Raw genomic sequence first — 22,017 nt, 5'->3', positions numbered from 1 at the left:
TTTCAGTTTCAGTGGTGTAACCTGAAGTAGCTAACTGATTTTCTACTCAATATGTAAAATATTATGCATGATTTCAGCTTAGTAATACAAACAAGATATGTTCTTTCTCCCCAGGTCTTCCATACAGGTCAAAGAACAGTTGGTAGACAAAATATTCAGTTCCCTTTGAGCCCAATGGCAGGCAGAATATAAATCAAATTAGATCTTATGTTGGTATCATATAGGCATAACTAAAGACCCCTGCCTAAATGTCTGAGCTTCATAAGTTTCAGCATGTGTATCTCAGTGCTTGACAATGAAAATGTACAAGCCCCTCTGGTGTGAAATCATGGCTCTGCTTGGATCTGTGAAAAGGAATGTGATAAACACTTGCTTTGCTTGTTGAAAGATATTCACTTTCATAAAAAAATATGAAGATACCATTGTATTCTCATAACAGACCTGTTAATCACATTTTATGAAGAGTACAGCCATTAACCTTTTTTCACATTTTCAAATATCTTGTGAGAAAAATAATGTAATAATCCAGGAAAAAAAATCAAAGGGAGTGCATTTCATGGTATTTAGTTGAGCTTACATGCAACAAAGACTAACCAGAAAAGTAGATTTTACACTGAATTAGGCAAAGGAGAAAGTATTTCATGGTTTTATTTCATAAGTGTATAAGAAATGCTTGGAGCTGTGATTTAATGTAAACTAAACTTAGGGAGCATATTCAAATATCTCAGAATCTTTAGCCTGAAGTGATGACAAGACAAATAATTTATGGTTAGACCTAAGAATGGACCACATTTTGTATTAACAAGTTTTGGATGTTGATGTTTCTCCTGTTAGGTAATTTAGGTTAATGATACAAAAATGGAGTATAACAAATGCTTCAAATTATGCAAAACAATGAACAACATTAAAATTCCTGTGTTGTCATCATGTGGAGTCTGCACAAGTGGTACTTTAGGTAAGAAATTTAGCTACACATTTATTTATTTGCATATGTTTATTAGGGTGGTGAGCTGGTCCAAGATTCCTTTTCAGCCATGACCCAGGTAATAAAATACAAAACAATTTACACATAGACATGAAAAACATTGAGGTACAAAGCCAGTAACTGGGATTCATTAATGCCTACACTGTGTTCACTGTTCTGAGTAAACACAACATAAGCATTACTTTCTTCCTCCTAATTATAGTTTTCCTATTGATTTTTTGAATAGCCTTAAATATGGAGAGGGGGTTCATAAAGGTTGCCACAAAGTGCAAACTACATGTACACAAATTGTAATTTTTCTGAGTGACTAGAAAGCACAAACATGTGGTAGGGATGTTCTTGAATACAGATTGTGTACACTTAGTGTAGGTGTTAATGAATCTTGTCCAGGGTAAATCCATTCATCCATCCACAGCCCTTTTTCCCATATTTGCACATGGGGTCAGGTTGTCACTTCAGCAGTGGCAATCATCTAGAGCCAACGTTTACACCACCAGGTGGCTATCCCTGCTGCAGCCTGGAGAAGATATTATATCAATATTTTGTATCGGTATACCTCTCAACTGTACCAATTTTCACAGAATATCTCTAATTTTGACTCATATGTTTGCTCAGTTCCTCATAAAAGTTGTGGTTTTCTGGCAAAATAACTAAAGACTGAAGTAATTAAATAATGACATACATTTGAGTTTCAGACTTCATATCCTTCAGAAAAATGCACATTAGCAAACAAAATCTTATTCTAGCAACTTTCTATGTTTATAAGACCAGTATTTAAAATCTTTCCCTATTTTTGGGCCTTTGTTCCCCATTAATTTTGGCTTTGTCCAGATTTCTTGTGCTAAGTGGTCGGGAGGTGTGCTTATCAGCCTCAATATAACCCTTTCATATAGTGGATCACCAGTGTAAATAAGCAACTAAAATGGAAAATGCATTTATGATGGCAAAAGCATTGGTAATAGAAATGAGATAACCTGCAACCAATAGATAGTAGATTTACAAGCTAGACAGTACAGTTATATGCTATGTTCAGTCTTCTGCCTCTTGGATTGTTCCCATTATAAGTGGCAAGTAGAAGAGCAGCACCATTATAAGGACTTGCTTTGTGCACAACATATTATCTTAACAAATCTTTGTACACTGCAAGCTTAAGACATCCTTGCAGGGAGTCATGACTATAGAATACAGCAATGATCCCTGGCATGAGTAGTAAGGGAGTTAGAACTCATAACAAATATAGGAATATAAAATAGAACAACCACATGTAAATGCTGAGGTGCACCAGCAAAACTGAAACAAAAAAACACACATTTTCTGCTTTTAATTAAAGGAACATATAATAAGAAACAAATGTGGAAATTTAGAGAGTGAAGAGAGAAACAGGGATAAGAGAAAGGAGAAAGAAAAACCGAGTTAGTTGGAACGTAGACATAGACAGCTCTATCAGTATGATCGATGGAGTCAGCTTTACATGGGAAGAAGCATTCATAGATACTGTTGTGCAAAGTGTGTTTTGTAAGATTATCCTTTGTCCAGATTACAGGAGCATTAGCAGCTTTCTACTAGGTAGTCATGTAATTTGTGTTGGAAAGCCTTATAGTCAGTAGTTGTCATTTCTGACCGAAAGCTATTCCAGTATCAGTAACAGTAATAATTATACTAAGACCTTTTTTTCTGTTTCTCCCAAGGCTATATTGAATGCAGATATTACCACTGGCATGTGTTATTATCTAAGATTCATAATCAGGATTGTGAGTATTCACTTGCAGTTAAGAGCCAAGAGTGGGGCAGTTGTCTTTATTGAGGATTTTGAAGGTGATGCTGGATAAGAGGTGAACGGATCTACTTATAGTGAATAAGCAGATGGCTTTTTGAAGTGAGATTTTGTGATGTTCATAATGCTGGGAAACATTTATAAACCTGTATTTTACATGAGATGTGGTTGGTTTTAGGTTGATTTTGTGAGAAGACTGTAGGATAAGTATGGGTAGAGTTTATTCATGTTTAGGAATTAATTTTTAGTTGTCACTCTTATGGCTTCCAGGGTGAAGTAATTAGAAATAAAATAGGTTTCCTTAAATAGGACAACATCTTTTTAGAGAACTTTTCTGTGAAATTATTTTGGGAAAGAGTAGGCTCATTGTAATACTTTAATATTTATATTATTGGACAATATTTTGGGAGGGTTATTAGGGGACATGGTAATGATAGTTTTTTTGATGCCCTGAATGTCTTGAGATCAATTCTACTGCTATTTATTTCTAGCAGTTTTTATTAGCCATATGGATAAGAACATAAAGTCTTCGTGTAGTACTTGTAATTCTGGAGTAATACATTATTTTTGTGTTTTGTTTAATTTCTCCAGTATTTTTGGGTTTCTAATACCATGATGGGAATGGAGCCCATTCCTAAATCAGTGCATGATTAAAGTTCAAGAGATTAATATTCTTTCAGTCTTTGATGTTAGCCAGAAGTGCTCTTTGCAGGACCTGCAATGTGTCCATAATTGAGTCCTTCTGCAATTCAGATGGAGTTACATGTTACATGTATTGGTAACATATCTGAATAAGATTGTAAATTCTTTTTATGAGCTTCATTGCTATTGGAACTGTCTGGGTATCCTTCTTCCATTTCACTCTCATTTCTGCCTCCAAATCTTGATATTTTATGAATTTGTGTCTCTGCACATGACAATGTAGTCACCAACTATAGCAACTTCAATTATCAATATTACTTTTGTCTTTTTTCCAGGATATCTATATCTTTTTTTCTTGCATCTATTTTTTGAACTGTTGGTAATGGGTGATCCCGTGCGATCATCATTTTCTACAGTGCTTTGTGGTTCATATTTCCACTGCTTCTCAGCTATATCAGTATTGTAGTATGTGCACAATCCCAGTGCAAAAGTCTTGCCTCATTATTGTGCCTTTCAGTATACAGGCCTTCTTCCATGAGTATCTCATAGCCCGTAACAAGATGTGCAACTATTTCCAGTTCTTTCATACAGAACCTGCATTTGTCTGTTTCTCTCACATGTTCAATGGGTTTTGTAAACCAATGTGTACATAGTCCACTGTCCTGGGCAGACATTATTAACCTTTCATCTTTCGGTTTTAGTTCACCTATCCTTAACCATTCCAGCATTAAATCCTGATCAACATGAGGTTGTTTCAGGACATCTCTATACTTGCCACTATATTTTATGCCTTTTCCACATTTTTCCTTCTCATTTGATCTTTTTCCTTATGTTCTTTCTTTTGTTTGTTTGGTACATTCAGTTGCTGTATGATTTTTGTCTACTTCTGCTTTGGTTTCCATTCCTACTTGACACCGATATGCTTCTGCTAAACTGAGCAGGTAAGTCATTTGAGACTTCTTCTCCTTATGTTTTCAGTTTTCACTCTGCTGGATCAGATGAGGTCAGCAGATATGTGTACAGTCCCAGAACTGCAACTCTGTACATATAATCAATTTCAAGAAGGCCCATACCTGTTTTAGAATGAAAAATATACAATCTTGGTATGTACTGATTTTTATATATCATTTGATAAGCGTGAAGCATTTTTTCTTGTTTTCTTGTCCTCTGATCCAATACCCTTTGGGGCCAGTCAACCATCCCAGAATTATAATTTAGAACATTAAGAGCAAATTGGTTTATAATTTGCAGTTTATTCCTAGATGCCTAGACTGTCTTCAATATTAGTTTTAGTCTTCTGAACTATTCATTGCTGGGTTTTATTTGCATTTGTTCATATTTATTGTTGATCCTTCAAAAATTCTCAAATATGTATACATTTCTTCCTACTCAAGTTCCTGTATGTTACATTCATGTCCCAGATGGATGTTTTCTTGGTACAGCAACTTTCCTGCTTTAAAGGTTGTTTTTGTACATTTATCAAGACCAAATGAAATTCTTATACCATCTGAAGAAGAGTTTTAACCTCTTAAACTTTTGTTTCAACTCCTCATCTGATGAATTATACAATTTTAAGTCATTCACAAAAAGCAGATGTGAATTCTTTAAACAAGGTTGTTTTCTTGGAGCCAAATTGTAATCATGGCCTAATCCATTAAGTAAATAGCTTAGTGGGTTAAGTGCAAGACAAAACACCAGGAGTGATAGAGAATCACCCTAGAATATCTTCCTTTGTATTTGTATCCCTGGAATAATAATTTGCCCTTTGTCATGGCTTAACAGCAAATTGGTTTATCACTATTTCATGGTCACTGTAATGTAATTGATCGATGTAGGATGTATCTTACACATCTGTAAGCACTCCTTTACCCATGAATGTGGGATGCTGTCAAATGCTTTCTTGTAATCTATCCATGCCATACTTAGATTCATCCCTTTTTTACAATTCCCTAATATGGCTTTATTTTGCAACAAGTGATCTTTTGTTCTGTATGACTTTCTTTTGTTGCACTTTTGTTATACTGCCATAATTTATTTTTTTCTTAATGACTATAAACTCTACCTGCATCATTTCCAGTATATAATTTGTGCATTGTTGCAAGGCAAGTTATTGGTCTATAGTTTTTAGGATGGCTTACAGATTCACTCCTAATGAGGAATATCATTTTTTCCTGTTGCTAATCAGGTTGGTGTCTGCTTGGGATGCACATATAAGTAATTCTTACTCAGGGCTAAATCTTTGTGTAAAGATGTTAATACTTTTAGCTAGAAGGTTAGATACTGCATCTGGGCCTGGGTTTTTCCAGTTAGAAGATTTTCTTAATTTTATTTCAGTTTCTCGTTACTTCATCTTATTATGTATTCTTTACATATGGCCTCCTTACTATTTCCTTTAAATTTTCAATACATTCAGCATCTTCATAAATATTGCTCAAAAATGTGCCTATTTCTTCTTTTATCAGAGGTGTTTCTATTCCTTTAGCTTTACTCCCCAGTTCTCTATAAAACTTTGTTGGGTCATCAATGAATTTCTTATTTTGTGATTTTCCTTTATATTTATCTGCATATCTTCTACAATTTTCTGCATGTGCTGATACCTTTAGTTTACTATTTGCAATACTGTATGATAGATCCTGGTCTGTTTTGATAGTGTTGGTTGCTTTTACCATGTCTATCTTTCTAGGGATTTTTGTTGATCTGTTCCCTCTTGTATATTCTCCTAAGAGTGACACTTCTTGTCTTAATTGCTTTATAGTTTTTCTTTATTTGACACTTCTATGGTGGCATTTTATTTCTTCCGTTCCTTTCCCTAATGCTCTGTTTTGTGCTAAGACTTTGTGTGTTATTAATTTAGCTGCACGGTAATATATTCTACTCACTTTTGCGATATCACATTAATTTCTCCCAATAGTCTTGAATACTGTATTCATCTGTATTACCAGACTTCTAACATTTTGTTTTTTTTTATTTTCTGTAGTCTTTTTTTTCATCGATCTTAATATGCCTAGCCATCTATATTAAATCATGCAGCTCCTCCCTTAGATAATTTACTTCTAAACTGAAAGCACATTCTTTTCTCTCTGTTTCCTGCAGCCATTGTACAGAAAGTTCCAGAACATTTCCAAGTGACATATTATTTTCAGATGCATCCTGTGTCATCTGCTGCTTTATCATACAGGAAGTCATTGGCCCATCAGTCCAGAACATTACCTATGTCAGAATTGCCACTGTTTCTTGCTCCTCCCCTGCTGTACAACTTAAACTGGAGTTTTTTCACAGTTTTTATTGTAAAAGAGTTTTCTTTCCTCTAATTTCTATCTTAATCTGTCTGAATGTTTTCTATCTGGAAATTCTGGGCTTCTTACATAATAGTAACAATACATAACTTCTACCTTATCCTCAATAGTCCTTGCTATGATCTTTATGGCTCTTTTTTGGCCTGTCAGTTTTTGTGATTTTTGTGGACTACTACTTTCTTCTACAACAGGAGAGCCATCCTCCCCCTGAGCCTGACCTAACCCCATTTTAAGAATGTTTCCATGTCTTGAGGATTCTAAACTGTTATTTTTTTCCAGTCAGGGCACTAGTGCCTCTCAAACTTTTTTGCTCAAGAATTCTAGACAAAGTCAGAAACAATGAGAGAAACAGTGGTTAAAATCAAGGACACTCTTTAAATACTCTAATTCATTTTTAGAAAGTTGGTATGGTATCATCATGTACAGTGAGATATTTATGGAGGACATGTCTGTATTAACATAATTTAAAAAGGTGGGAAATAAATAAATATCAAGGACTGATCCTAGTGAAAATCCTGAGGTAAACTGCCCTTTAGTGATGATTAGATTACCTACTTTGACATCCAATGTTCTATTATATAGGCAATTCCTGAAACAGGAAATTGCATAATGGCTAAATGAAGCCATTCCAGCTTGTCTAAGAGGATCTGTGGTTTTATACTCTCAAAAGCTGTGGTGAGTTCTATAAAAATATCTACCCGATACATGCCGCATTTGCATTGCTGAGATTATTTTATTAGTGTGAGTACAGATAGCATTGAGGGTTTTTCTGAAACTATGTGGAGAATCTGTTGTATGACAATATTTATTGAGGATTAGATTACCTACTTTGACACCCAGTGTTCTATTATATAAGTAATTCCTGAAACAGGAAATTGCATAATGGCTAAATGAAGTCATTTCAACTTGTCTAAGAGAATCTGTGGTTTTACATTCTGAAAAGCTGTGGTGAGTTTTATAAAGATAGCTACCCAGAAATGAATTGGCCCAGAAGAGAACAGTCTCCATAGGACAAAGGAGTCCATGTATATCCAGAAGGAAAAATGCAGAATAAAAAGGAAAACTCTCAGCCAGAAGGGAATCTAAAACAAAAACCAGAACAAACAAGAGGGGGTTGGAGGGAGAGAGCAAATACTGCAACAGTGATGAGAAGAACATCTGCTGTTATGGTAAGATTTTACACAATTGTACTATGTCCTTCTATATCACTGTTGCAGTATTCGAAACAGAAGGAAGAGTAAAAAAGCTAAAGAAACAGAATGGGAGATGGAAGGCTGAGAAGAGCCTTCAACAAACCCATACAAAATGGTTTCAGCAAAATCTGCTCTGGCCCTAGAAACCATACTCAACTTATAATGCATAGTAAAGGTATGCACTTAAGACCAAGTAGCAGATTCAAAGATAGAATTGGTGTCCAGCCCCTAGAAGAAGGCACCAGAAGATTCATCAACCCTAGCAGAATGAGCTCTAACAGAAGTAGACAGAGATTTGCTATGAGAAGTATAAATAAAGGAAATGGCCTTAGATATCCAGGAGGAGATGGTTTGTTTGCTTAGAAACAGCCAAACCCAGTGCTCTGGGATGAAAGGAAACAAAAAGCTGATCAGACTTATGAATGACCTTAGTTTTATCCAAATAGTACCCGAGTTGTCTGTGCAAATACAAGGTTTGCAAGACCCCCTCACTAGCAGACTGAGGAGAAGGGAAAATGGAAGGGAGTTGTACCAACTGATTTAAAGACAACTCATTTACTACTTTGGGTATAAAAGAAGGATATGTACAAAGGGACACCCTGTCCTTGTGAAAAACAAATGAAAGAGGAATGGCCATAAGAGCCTGGAGCTCAGAAACCCTCTGAGCAGATGTAATAGCCAGCAACAAAATAGTCTTCCAGGTACAATGTTGCAAAGAAGCAGAATCTGAGGGCTCAAAAGGAGCCTGAGTCAATTTTTCCAAAACAAAATTAATGTCCTAAGGAGGAGGAATAAGTTTCCTTGGAGGCCCACTATGCAGAATGCCTTTAAGAAAGTGTTTGCCTCAAAATGAGAAGCCAAAGGAGGATTCAAGAGCAGACAAATAGAGGCAGCTGACAAATAGGCCTTTCCAGAAGAATAGGCCATGCCCAAGTGGAGCAACTCACACAAATAAGACAGGACCCAAGGGATCCCCACTGAAAAAGGGTCCTGGTTACAAGAATGGTACCAGACAGAAAATCTTTTCAATTTGCACATATAATATTTTCTAGCTGAGGGTTTACTTGCCTGCTGTAAAACCCCGAGCATGTCCTCAGAAAAGAGGTGCCTGAAATGGATCAAACTTCTAGCACACACCATGTCAGTTGAAGAGTAGACAAGTGAAGATGGATGAGAAACCCCTTATCCTGTGTGAGGAGATCCAACCAGTGAGGTAATTTGTGGTGATTGTCCTTGGTCAGATGCAATAAGAGGGGGAACCAGTGCTGTCCTGGCCAAAAGCAAGCCAGCTGAATCTTTTGCAGAGCTCCTGGAAGTAGAAGAATAGGAGGGAACACCTATAGAAACATCTCCTTCCACGAAAAAAAAAGGGTGTCCATCCTCCACTCCATATGGCATGGCACTCTGGAACAGAAGAGAGGAAGCTGTCTGTTCAGATGAGAGGCAAAAAGATCTACCAGAGGAATACCCCACAGATGGACAATGTGCAGAAACATGTCTCTGTGAAGCATCCATTCACCATCCTGTGTTTTGGACCTGCTCAGAGAGTCTGACACTAGATTGTGATCTGAAGGAATATACACTCACTGAAGAGTTAACTGATAACTGACAGCCAGATCCCAATCCTGAAGAGCCATTCTGTAGAGGAGGTAAGATTTTGTGCCTCCCTGGTTGTTGATATAACACATTACTCTAGCGTTGTCCATGTACACCTCTAAGGGGCCTGGGATGAAATTCTTGAATGGCCAGAATCAGAACTGTCATATCTTTGATGTTAATATGGTCTGACCCCTGATGTGGAGAGACCATGAACTTTCAGGTGACCAAAAGAAGCCCCCCTCCACCTCATGTCTGAAGCAATGATGAACAGTTCTTGAGAAGGGACTGGAGGCTGAAAGGGCAAGCCTGGCTTGAGAGCAAACTGTTGAATCCACCACTTGAATTCATTCTTTAGACAAGGATGGAGGAGTACACTGAAATCCAGAAGGGTACAATGCTGCAGCTAAACTGACTTGAGGTACCATTTAAGCTTCCACATATGCAGTATAGCAAGAGGAAGCATTGGAATAGAAGAAGCCATGAATCCCAAGACCTGAAGAAACTCCCTGGCTGCATGGCAGTCAGAGGAAGAAGAGACTGAAATAAGGCTGTCAAGGACAAAACTTTTGGAGGTGGAAGAAAGGCAACAGTGGCACTGTCTGACTTCTGCATCCCAGATACACATGATCCTGAGAGGGAGTTAGGATGGACTTTTGGAAGTTGATGATGAACCCCAGTCTTTGAAGAAGAGAGATGGTGAACTCCGGGTCCTGTAACAGGTGAATGGGAGAAGGTGTCTGAAGCAACAGGTTGTTTAGATAAGGAAAATATGAATGCCTTGGAGCCTACAGAAAGCAATCACAGGATCGAGGCAGTTTGTGAATAACCCTGAGGCAGTAGGGAGGCCAAAGGGCAAAGCAGAGAACTGAAAATGAATGGAGGACACAAAGAAATGTAAAAGAGGGTAAAGAGGGATCCAAAGACACCAGAAAGGCCTGGGGTAATAAATGAGAAAATAAAGTTTAAAGCGTAAGCATCTGAAAAGAAGGGACCTTGAGAAAGGTGTTGAGCCAGGGGAGAGACAGAATAGGTTTCCAAGTTCCCTCCTTTTGAGGTACCAGGAAAATCCTGGAATAAAAACTGTTTCCCACTTGGAAACGGGTGACAGATTGAATGGATCCTTGGTTCACCAGAGACTCTAGAACCTTCAGGAAATGAGGAAGTTCCTCTAGAGGAGATTGAAAAATTCCTGAAAAGGAGGGAGAGACTTCCATACCATGAAGTAACCCTGGCAGATGATAGAAAGAACCCAAGAGTCTGAAGTGATGAGACACCAATTTGGAAGACAAAGGGAAAGCCAAAGGGACAAAGGAACCTGGTCTAAAAGAAAAGGGGGGATAACTGTCAAAGAGATGCAGGCTTATCAGATAAAGGAGACAACAGGACCACAGAAATCTCAGAAGCCTTACCAGAGGGGGGCCACCTACCACCCTTCCTGCCATTGCAGGTGTGGCGGGGTTGCCTGTGAGCAAAAGCATATCTAGAAGGATAATTCCTCTGGAACTTAGGAATAAGAGAGACAAAAATATGTTTAAAGTCTTGCAAAGCTTTGCATTTCTCTTGAGGAGACTTAAACATGTTTGCAGCAACAGTCCCAAAAGATGTTTATTAACTAAAGGAGCACCCAACAACTTGGCCTTAATGTCCTCAGGCAGGGAATGGAGATGAAGTCAAAAATAATGCTTCGTGATAGACCCAAAAGCCACAGCCCTGGAAGAGGTGTCATCCTTATCATAGCAACACTTAATAGAGTGGCAAGCCACTTGAGAAACAGGACCTAAAATGGATAAGGCAGAAGATTTGCCTTCAGAAATAGGGAAGTCAAAAATAACTTGACAAGTCTGAGCAATCAAGGCCAGAGCATACCTGGTCATGTGGGTCTGGTAATTAACGGCCCTAAGACCAAGGCAGAAGCAATATAAATGTTCTTACCAATCCTCTGCATTGTCCTTCTATCCTCATCAGAAGGCAAACATTTGGAAGAGGGCAAAGGCTTAGAAGGTTTGTCACAAGAGACAGATAGATGGGTTCGAATCAGCAGAGGTGGTTGCACTGCCTTTTGTTTTGAAGACAAATGTTATTGCATTGTTTTGTGATAACTCCTGTTGTTAATGGCATGTTGAAAATATGGGCTAATGGTTTGCATATCAGTTTTGCTCAGAGTTTTGGATTGGCAGGGTGGATGTTGGTTGGACTGCATTTGTTTTTCTTATCTAGTTCTTCAAGATATTTTCTTTCTTCCCTTGCTATAATTTCTGAATTGGTTAGAAATATACTTTTTCTTCATTTACTGTAGTTAAAATCAATTTATTGACAATTTCAAAGAAAGTGGTTATTCCCAACCATTTAAAATTGATGGGGGAGTGGAACAACTCATAATGTGAATTGATTTATTACATTAAATGGTTTTACTTACTTACCCCATTTCAGAACTGGGGAACAATAAATCTGTTTACCTTGTAATAAGCTACAAGTGTTGCATGTCAATTCTCATTTGTTCAAGCATCTCTAAGGTTCAGTTAGAATGTCACATAAGTCTCACAAACTAGTCTCACAAATAAACTTTCAAAACGGTTGAACTGATAAGGCCAGGTATTAATAATGTCTGTTAGAATGGGTAATTGTATCTGCACCCATTAATATCAATGCAGCAGGAATTATGTAAGACTGCATAACATAGCTCTTAACTGATTTTGCAGAATGTCTAATTTTTAAAACATTTTTGCTATGTCTCTTGTATTTTTTTATTGTCTTTGGATTACAGCCAGTCTGTAATGCCAAACATTAAAGCTTCATACTTCATATTCTTCATAAAATGCAAGCTGATTCAATCATGTTATTTTGTTAATGGTTTAAGTGAATAAGAATAATATTTAAAAAATGTTCTTGATTTTTGCCTTTTTTGTCCCTCATTATTTTTTAGTTCTGTCACTGTTCTTCAGCAGAGTACTTGAGAGCTCTATGTTGCATATGTTGGCATCATCCTAAATCTGCAACCTGTTCTTACCCTAAAATCAAAAACAACATTATTATTGTGCACTGGGAACCCTCCGTACAGTTTCATCCTTGACATATTCATTCTTTCTTACAACAGAGTATAATGTTATTTAAATATACAAGTCCTGGCATTGTAATGAATTACTTTAACCCTTCCTTCCAAAACATATTAAAATCTTTGGAGCTGTCCACATCAGCGGCAACAACAACAAAAAGAATGATGACATAAAATCTCTTAGGAACAAAACAGATCATACATGGAAAAATGCTATCAAGGAAAAACTTCAACTGCTAGTTCTAATTGCAAGATGCTTTTCAAAAAGGTTAGGATATATTAATTAGTAACAAAACTACTAATTCATTACTGGAATATAAATCATCCAAACATGGCTTCTAGAGCTTTAAGGGTTACCTCATATAATAAAAAGGTATTAGAATTGCACAGATTTGATTACCATGTTTCAAAAAGTGCACTTTTTTCTGAATTTGCAAAAGCAATAGGATAGGATTTTGTTGTGCAAAAAATAACTAGTTGCTTTTTTTCTGAGTAATGACAGTCTTGGAGGTCATGATTACATTAAATAAGAGGGTAAATCCCCCTTCATTTAGGACCTTGAGTCTTTCTCATCACATAAAACACAATTCAGGCTAATGTTTGCTTGTGTTCTTGCAATCACAATATTGTGTACTTGAGACAGAACTTAACAATACCTAAGGAGATCTGAAGTATCACACCTTTTGATCAAAATGGGTCTGTGTCTCCACAATTTTCTGACTGAGTGTGATAAAAAATGAAATGTTTCCTGTGTATTATACTTTTTCCCTCATGTTTCTTGATGTGATTATGAGTAATAAACTTATTTTATGATGAAGGAAAGCACTGTTATCCCATATACAGATACTTGATGCACTTATCATATACTCATCAGAAAGAGTAAGGGGTATATCAGAGTTACCTTCAGTAAGATCCCTATTTTATCTCTTATCATACTGCTTTTGTGTCTCTTAAAACAGGCCGTATTAATTAGAAAATTTGCCTACAACCTATCAAAGCACACACATTTGATTGATGGTATTTTGAAAGATAAATTTTGAAAGCCATCAATCAAAAGCACTACAATAAGGCAGAAAAATAAAAAAATTAAAATAAAGTTAGGCAAGTCCATCTGCAAACCCACATGGTGGGGACTCCATTCCTCCAGCCCTCCTAAATAATATATAACAACTCCATGTCTGCATTACACTGGAGAAAAGTACAAAATCCCTTGAAAAGTCCACTTCCAACTTACAGTATACAACATAGTGTGGTAAAATTCATCAAGGCATTATATTGTTACACTAAAGACCACTATTCATCCAGTGTTAATGTATAGGTAAGCCATTAGAAATATTAGTAATCACGCTGAAAATGAACTCCCTTTGTATTACCACATCTTAGCTGTAGCTAGAAATTTCTTTTGTGTTGCATAACATATCACTCATAGTATCTCTTATATTCACAGAGGTCTTTGCCCCTTTTACTCATCTGTCAGCACAGTTATGAGTGAATATCATTGTCCCCTTTGGAGTCTAATAAAGCACCTTGGACAGCTTGAAAGGCTCCCATAGATTCCTAACTAGAAACAAATGTGGTTCAAGTCACTTAGTCTACCCTGTCAGACCGTATATCCCTCAACTTGATTTCTTACAGGCTTCTTAGAGATTATTTTTGACAAGCATTCCATGCAATAAATTACCTCTTTATTTGACCTGCTACACCTTTACATACTGAACAGCTCAGCTAATACCTGTTCCAAGGAAATAAACCTCTAAGATTAACAATACCTGATAAAATGGTAGATGTTTTACCCAATGCATTCCCCTACATTTGGAATAGAGTCCCACTGCACATCATGAAAATCTTTAAGGCAAACTTCAGCACTTGGATGAGTAAAAATAAATTCATGTTTCAAATTTGTGTTATTTTGGTACTACCCACAAACTAATCTGTTCTATTCATTGCAAAGAATATATGACTAAACTTCTCAATGGTTCTCCAGCCCTAAGTTTAATATTAACTTAAGAACCTTTAAACATAAGAACCTATTTCTTTTTTTTTTTTTAAGCTGCAACATTTCTTCCTTTTTTATTCAAAATCTTTTTATTCAAACTCAGCAATAAGATTTTCATACAAAACAAGATCTACAATCACATTATCTCACCTTCTTACGAATTTATTTTTTAACTTTATCACTCTTAACTGCTGCCTATATTCACAAATATCCTGGGAAGTACATGAATTGCTCAAAATGAAGAAGAAAAAAGGAAGGAAAAATGTGAAGAGTTTTATGCAACTCATAAATTATCATAATTATGTACTATTATTCCTGAAACTATTTATTAAATTTGTTCATATAATTGCACTAATCATTTAAGCAGAGAATATCTTTAAAATGTCATTAAAATCAACACTCTTCATCATCAGCATGTATGTCTCTATAGAGGGTCATCCACTCACTATCCCAGAGAATGCAACAACCTGGGTATCTTAGCCGAACCATTCCTTTCTAGACAGAGCTTTCCTGCTTATTGCCTCATTGTTTCTTTCAGATAATGTAGCCAAGACAGTGATTCCTTACATGCATACCACACCCAGTGGTTCACGCAGATGTGGGAGTGACATAGGGGTATTTACCCTTTTCCTCAATGTAGTGTGATCTCGGAGTTGGTATATTTAATTTGCAGGGTGGCGCAGCTCCCCTGCAAAAATGTAAAAAAAAAAAAAAAATACATTACAGTCCCGGACTGTTGGGTTGTGGGCGTGATCAAGATGAGCATTTCTACTGTGCACCCGGTGAGGTACGCCTGTACAGAATAACTGCCAAGGCTGCCACTTGGCTCTAAATTGTCCCCTGATTTTATTATTAGTTTTCCCTCATCTCCAAATGATTTATCCCATTCACCATATCAATAACTTCTGATACAGATGGTCTTGTTTCACTAATTTTGCAATGATCAAAAAATAGGTCCGCCATGTGTTTCTGTATATTAGTTAGGTGCTGTACTAAGGTCAGCTCTAGAAAGTAAATCTTATCTAACAAAAGTCTCTTTTTCCCAATGTCATCTTCACCATCTTCTCAAAGCACTGCTTAAAATTCCCCAACTATACACATTGCCAGAAGACATGAAACTAAGTTGTTAGGATACCTTGTTCCAGACATCTCCTGGTGGTTAGGATACCTTGTTCTCGACATCTCCAGCTAGCTAAGATAACTTGTTCCAGACATTTCCAGCAGGGGTTCACCACAGCCAAATACATCTTTGCTATCTTACCGTGTATGTAAAAATACTTGTGCAGGCATTTCCTTGCAAATATTCTAAGATTATGGACTTGGTTACATATGTAGTAACTAACTAAATATTCCATCACTCTTTCAAAAAATGATGTATTCCCAATTCCTTTTCCTAACTTTTCCTTATTTTTTTCTAGCACTGGGGCTTGTACCCTTGTTGTAATTATGTATAACTGATGGTCATGCTCTTTCAGTCTGACCTCCTTTTCACATACTACTTAATAAACTTACCAAGATGTACCTTTTCTACCTTTTTATGATTTAACAATATATCTCTTATTTGAACTCAGGGCTGCATATATCAGGTAATCTATAGTCCTTCCATTAAACTTTCTCTGATAGTTTCAGAACGGTACTATCTCTATTCTTTCCATCAACTGACTCCAAATATTCAACCCTAGTCTATCTGTAGATGGCTTCTCTAGTCTACTTGGAATATTTACCTCATTCAATCCAATGGGGAAAGAATTGCAATTTCAATCTTTTTATTTTTATTTTTATTTATTTAACATTTGTTGACCGGGAAAGTCTGACTAGGTTCCACAGATCCTGTTTTCAGTGGAGGCCCGGGGAGAAATGCTCCAGAAGCATGTCTTTAGAATGTGGGAGGAAACCGGAGTACCCGGAGGAAACCCACGCGAACGCAGGGAGAACATGCAAACTCCACACAGAAGGCACCCCAGCCGAGAATTGAACCGGAGAACCTCTTGCTGTGAGGTGACAGCATTAACCGCTGTACCACTGCGCCGCCCATAGCCAACACACGCATGTACGTATACACACACACACACACACACACACACATATATATATATGTATATATATATATATATATATATATATATATATATATATATATATATATATATATATATATATATATATATATATATGTATATATATATATATATATATATATATATATATATATATATATATATATATATATATATATATATATATATATATATATATATATATACATTTATTTATTTTTGTTGAAAGCCATGGCATTTCCATTTCTTCTAAAAGTTTTTTGAGGGTAATAAAAATAAACCCTTCATGGAGCAATTCTCCTTGTAAGAATAATGTAGTGCCCTGAACATGGAATATGGCCACCGAACGATCCAGGAAACAGGGCTGGGGCGTGGATGAGTGTGCCAACACCGTGCGGATATGGAGGTGTCTGCAGAATGCAAATCACCTCATATGCCGGTGAAAACCATGCAAATGAGGTGATATTCTGAATCAGCAAGCAAAAAGGCACTCGTGTAGGTGCTGTGTTGGCATAAAAAATATATGCGATTACAAACCGTGTACCGGAGTATACAATTTAAATAGGGACTGTAATAGCCCAAATAAAAGGTTGTATATTGGACTTTAGCCATGAAAATGGCCAAAACTATGGCCATTGAGTTAAAAAAATAATGCAATATATGAGAAATTTAACTTTTTTTTTATCTATATGCCACATTTAAGTAACGTGCAGTGACGGGCAAACATGCTATTTTGCAAGCAATATAAATAAAGTGTAAAATATGAAATTTAAAGCTATGCAAAGGTATTGCATTATACTGTCCAGCATGTAGAGTCATACAATGGCAAGTTATAGTGGTAGCTAAGGAGATAGGCCCTGGTGTTGTGCAGTATCCAGGGTATATGCAATTAGGTGTATGTAAATGACCCAGGGTTATTGAATAGCAAAAAGGGCCACTGTCTGTAGGTACTAACCATGGTAGGGCTAGAACTGTGTTGGTGTAGACAGAACAGACAGCTAACATCAAAAGGGGGTGTGTCACAGCATATATAAAGTGGAATGGAGATTAGTGGCGCCTGTTTGCGCTCAGCTAACACAGCTAAGCGGGGGGGGGGTGTGCGTGTCTGAGGCTGCTAAGCTCTGCTTAGCCATGCAGCATTTGTTTTAGCTGGTTAAAGAAAAGTTAAGCATGCTCATGTGCAGGGAAGGATCCAAACTGCTGAGAAATGTTTACACTAGCACCACGGGTTTGCATAGGGCATCTTGGGGCTTAGCAGTGGAAGAAATTGAAAAAAAAAAAATAAAAGGAAATAGCCTGGGAAAGCTAATCAAGTATAAAAGACTGATAAGCCCTGTACTGCTCACACTGGCCCATTCAATCCCCTCATTTATACACTTGGCAAGTGGAATGTATCATAGTCAGCCAATCACACAGGCTGCATTTGCAGCACAGCTGTATAAAGTATGCATACACCCTTCAATTTGATTTTTCCCACATACTCTGCACCATTGGAGTTCACACTTGGGAATTTTAACTGACAAAATGATAGGGGCTGCTGCTGCTCTGCACTACAGGCTGAGGTCAGTGATGATGATGATGCTGACAATAGGCCCAGACTGAGGAGGAGAAGACTGTTCAGGCCCAGGGTGACCATTCAGGGGTTACATGAGCTGAAGATAGTAGAGAACTACAGGGACATACTACAGGAACTCACTGAACTCTGCCACCCTCACCTCAGACCCAGAGCCAACAGGGGGGAACCCATCCCAGTGGAAACAAAGGTATGTGTAGCCTTAAGAATGCTACAGGCACTTTTTTCCAAAGACCTACTGGGGACATCATGAGGATCTCGCAGGCATCCACATCCAGGGTACTCCCCCAAATCCTGGATGTTATGCTAACACATGCCAGTGAGCACATTTATTTCCCCAGCACCCGTGAGGAGTGGACCAGCAATATGCATCTCTTCCACCATGTAGCACACTACCCAGAGGTACTGGATGCCATAGACTGCACTCATGTGCACATCAAAGCACCACCCGCTGAGGAGAGGAGAGTCTACGTCAACCTCAAGGGGTATCACTCCATCAACTGCCAGGTCATGTGCAATGCCCAGGCATTATCATCAATGTGTGTGCCGGCAGCCCTGGCAGTTATCACGACTCCCACATCTGGCATAGATCAGAGCTGTACCAGGCATTTGCCAGGTTGGACATCCCCTACAGCCATCTACTGGGGGATACTGGCTATGCACTGGAACAGTGGATGATGACACCCATCAGAAATGCACACACACCAACTGAAGAATACCGTAATGAGGCACACACACAAACTAGTAACATCATAGAGTGTGTGCTTGAGCTGCTTAAGTCACTGTTCCACTGCCTCAACATATCTGGTGGAGCTCTGCAGTACTCTCCAGCCACATGTGCACACGTGTTCATAGTATGCGCCATGCTACGCAATATGGTTCTGTGGAAACAGCTGTGGCAGGAACATCACAGGGAAGGTACACACAGCCCCCCACCATTACCAAGGTCCCCACAGGCACAGGGGGACTCAGAGGAGGAACACCCTGAGCCTGTCCCTGTAGGCAGATGTAGGTGTGCCCAGTACGCCCTGGCCTTGACAAACAGACAACGAATAGCACATGCACTGACAACCTAGGGACCCAGGGACTGACACCTCACTCTGACTCACATGCACAGTAAAAAGGATGCCAGCCACATCACACTACCTGCACCTTACCATGTATAGGGTGTGTACTGTGTGCAACCGACAGAGTCAGCCCTGAAGCACTGTCCTCTCAACTGCTGCAGGCACAAGATAAGTCATTCTTCTTAACAACAAATGAATGGGGTAGTAGACTGTGGTAGCATATCTACGGTATTGCTGCACATATTCAAGGGAATGGAGTGGGCTACCGGGATAGCAGCAGACAACTGAGGGCTATGTGAGACAATGGGAACTCTCTGGCAAATACTGTCTGGCCCAGAATATGCAGTAGGCCCCAAGCCAGGAAAACACACTGCACTATGTGAAGGACTTACAAACAGTGGGGTCATAGGACAGATGCATGGATGTCAATGTTGGAGTCCCATACACATCTCTCAACCTTCTAGAGCAGGAAATCTGTACAAAGCCATAATGAAATGTGTCTCAATGGCCCAAAAACAGGGACAATTTTTAAATATTGCTCTTACAAACTTAGAAAGTTGATAAAATAACAGGTTTTGGACTAGCATAAATTCTCTGAAGGATAAGAAGTCTGAAACTCAAATGTCTGTCATTAGTTTCTAACTTCAGTCTTTAATGATTTGCCAGTAATTTTCCAGGCAACCATAATTTTATGAAAAATGGACCCAAAATATGAGGCAAACATCTGGGCATTCTGCAAAAATCTGAACAGCTGAGAGGTATGAGACCCCTACCCCTGACACACCCATGTTTCCAAAGAACTGCAGTAACATTTATGTTTGTAAGGTAATAGCAGCAGACCACAGATTCCCAGGGTTGTCCACTTGTCCCAATCAACTAGCATGTTCCATTTCCACAATATGCAGGGGTCAATGTGCTATGTATGACTGTCGTTAATAGTGTCAGGAAGTAGACATTACTGACTGGTGGCTGTTGTGGTGTAGTGGGCTAAGTACATTACTGTGGTCAACAGGGTCCATGGTGTGTGACTGGCCATGCCTACTATTTTGCATGTCAGCTACACCTACAGTAGGAGTTCTACAGACTGTCCAGAAGTCAATATTTGCTACTACAGAAAAGCTGGACAATGGAGGGACAGGGGGCCACAGATATGGACAGTACACAGCTTTGAGTAAGCTAGATGATGCCTAGTAGAACAGCAGGTTGTGACAAGTCAGTCTAGTGCCAGGATATAAAGGCTGACACGTAACTGCGGCAGTATTGATAACAAGTCAATGGGCACCATCCATACCTGATGAATGACAAGGTTTCTCAGAATGTCCACACGTATGCATCATATATCTGTTCTGTTTGTTATAACATTGCATTTGTCTGGCAAACTATTGGCAAACCAATAAAGGTTGATTTGAAAACATCCATGACAGACAGCTGAGATGCAGACTTCATACCCATAAGAAAATGCAAACTGATACAAAACCATTCTACCAACTGTCTACATTTAGAAGAGCGATATTAAGATCCGATTGTCATGTCTGGGCCTTTGTCTGACTGTTATATATGGCCCTGTCCAGATGTCTGGCTGTAACAGTTTGAGAGGTATGGTCAACATGTAGCCTTATAATAACAGTGCAACACAAACTGTCTGAACACCAGAGCAGATGTATGGGGCACAACGCTGGCCAACCTGCTAAACAGGTACAGTCAGAGATGTGAAGTTTGTAACCCTGTGTGTGATGTTATGACTTCTACCCCAGTCACACCATAACTACAACTACATAAGAGCAGCAACTGTGAATGAAGCCTGCGACTGGATCAGAGCAGGACAAAGGGCCACATATGGGGGGGGGGGAACCACTGGCCAGACAAATGTAGAATGTGTAGACTAGAACAATTTGTGCAGTAGCATGGGTTTCCTGCAGTGTATGGAGTCAGTAGACAAAGTGGTTCCTCACATTAATCTATACTGATCTGCCACTAAAATATCAGGACATCACAGTGCTGTGTAAAATGTACCTCACATATTATGCAAAACTCTCCTCAGTCCAATACACTCTGTACCCACCCTAGATATGACTCAGCTAATTAGGGTAGCACACAGCCAGGAGATCCCTCAGCCAGTATATCAGTGAGGTGTTGGACTCTTTACACAGGCTCATCAGCCAATCAGCTGTAGCATACAGAATCCTGGACCAGTGTACAGGTAGGTCTGGCCTGGAGTCCCACTGTTACTATTGATGGTCATACTAGATGCACCATTTGACACTCTCCAGGGCCATACCTCTCAACTCTACAGAGTTTTGCAGATTGTCCAGATATTTGCCTCATATATTTGGTTTGTTTCTCATAAACTGTGGTTTTCTGGCAAATCATTGTCAAATCATTGAAAGTTGAAGTCAGAAAATAATGACAGACATTTGAGTTTTAGACTTCATACCCTTCACAAAATTCATGCTAATGCAAAACCTGTTACTCTATCAGTTATCTAAGTTTGTAAGAGCAATATGTAAAATGTGTCCCTATTTTTGAGCCTTTATCCCCCCATTATTGAAGGCTTTGTCCAGATTTATTGCTCTAAGAGGTTGAGAGGTATGCCCAGGCATGTAAGCTTTGTGGCACATGTGATAAGTATGTAGCCCTATAGTATATACAACTAGATAGGTATTGGTTCTAATCTCAATACTGGCAACTGTGTAAGTGTCTGTGTATGTATATCCTCTGTAGCAGTATGGCTGTCTTACCTGTGTGTGTAATGGTTATACCATTTAGTGTGCCTGTTCCACCCT

This window comes from Protopterus annectens, chromosome 3.part0 (assembly GCF_019279795.1).
Source record: "Protopterus annectens isolate FY-2018-M chromosome 3.part0, PAN1.0, whole genome shotgun sequence".
Lineage (NCBI taxonomy): Eukaryota > Metazoa > Chordata > Ceratodontiformes > Protopteridae > Protopterus > Protopterus annectens.
The sequence above is the reverse complement of the archived record's forward strand: the minus strand, read 5'-3'. Positions refer to the sequence as shown.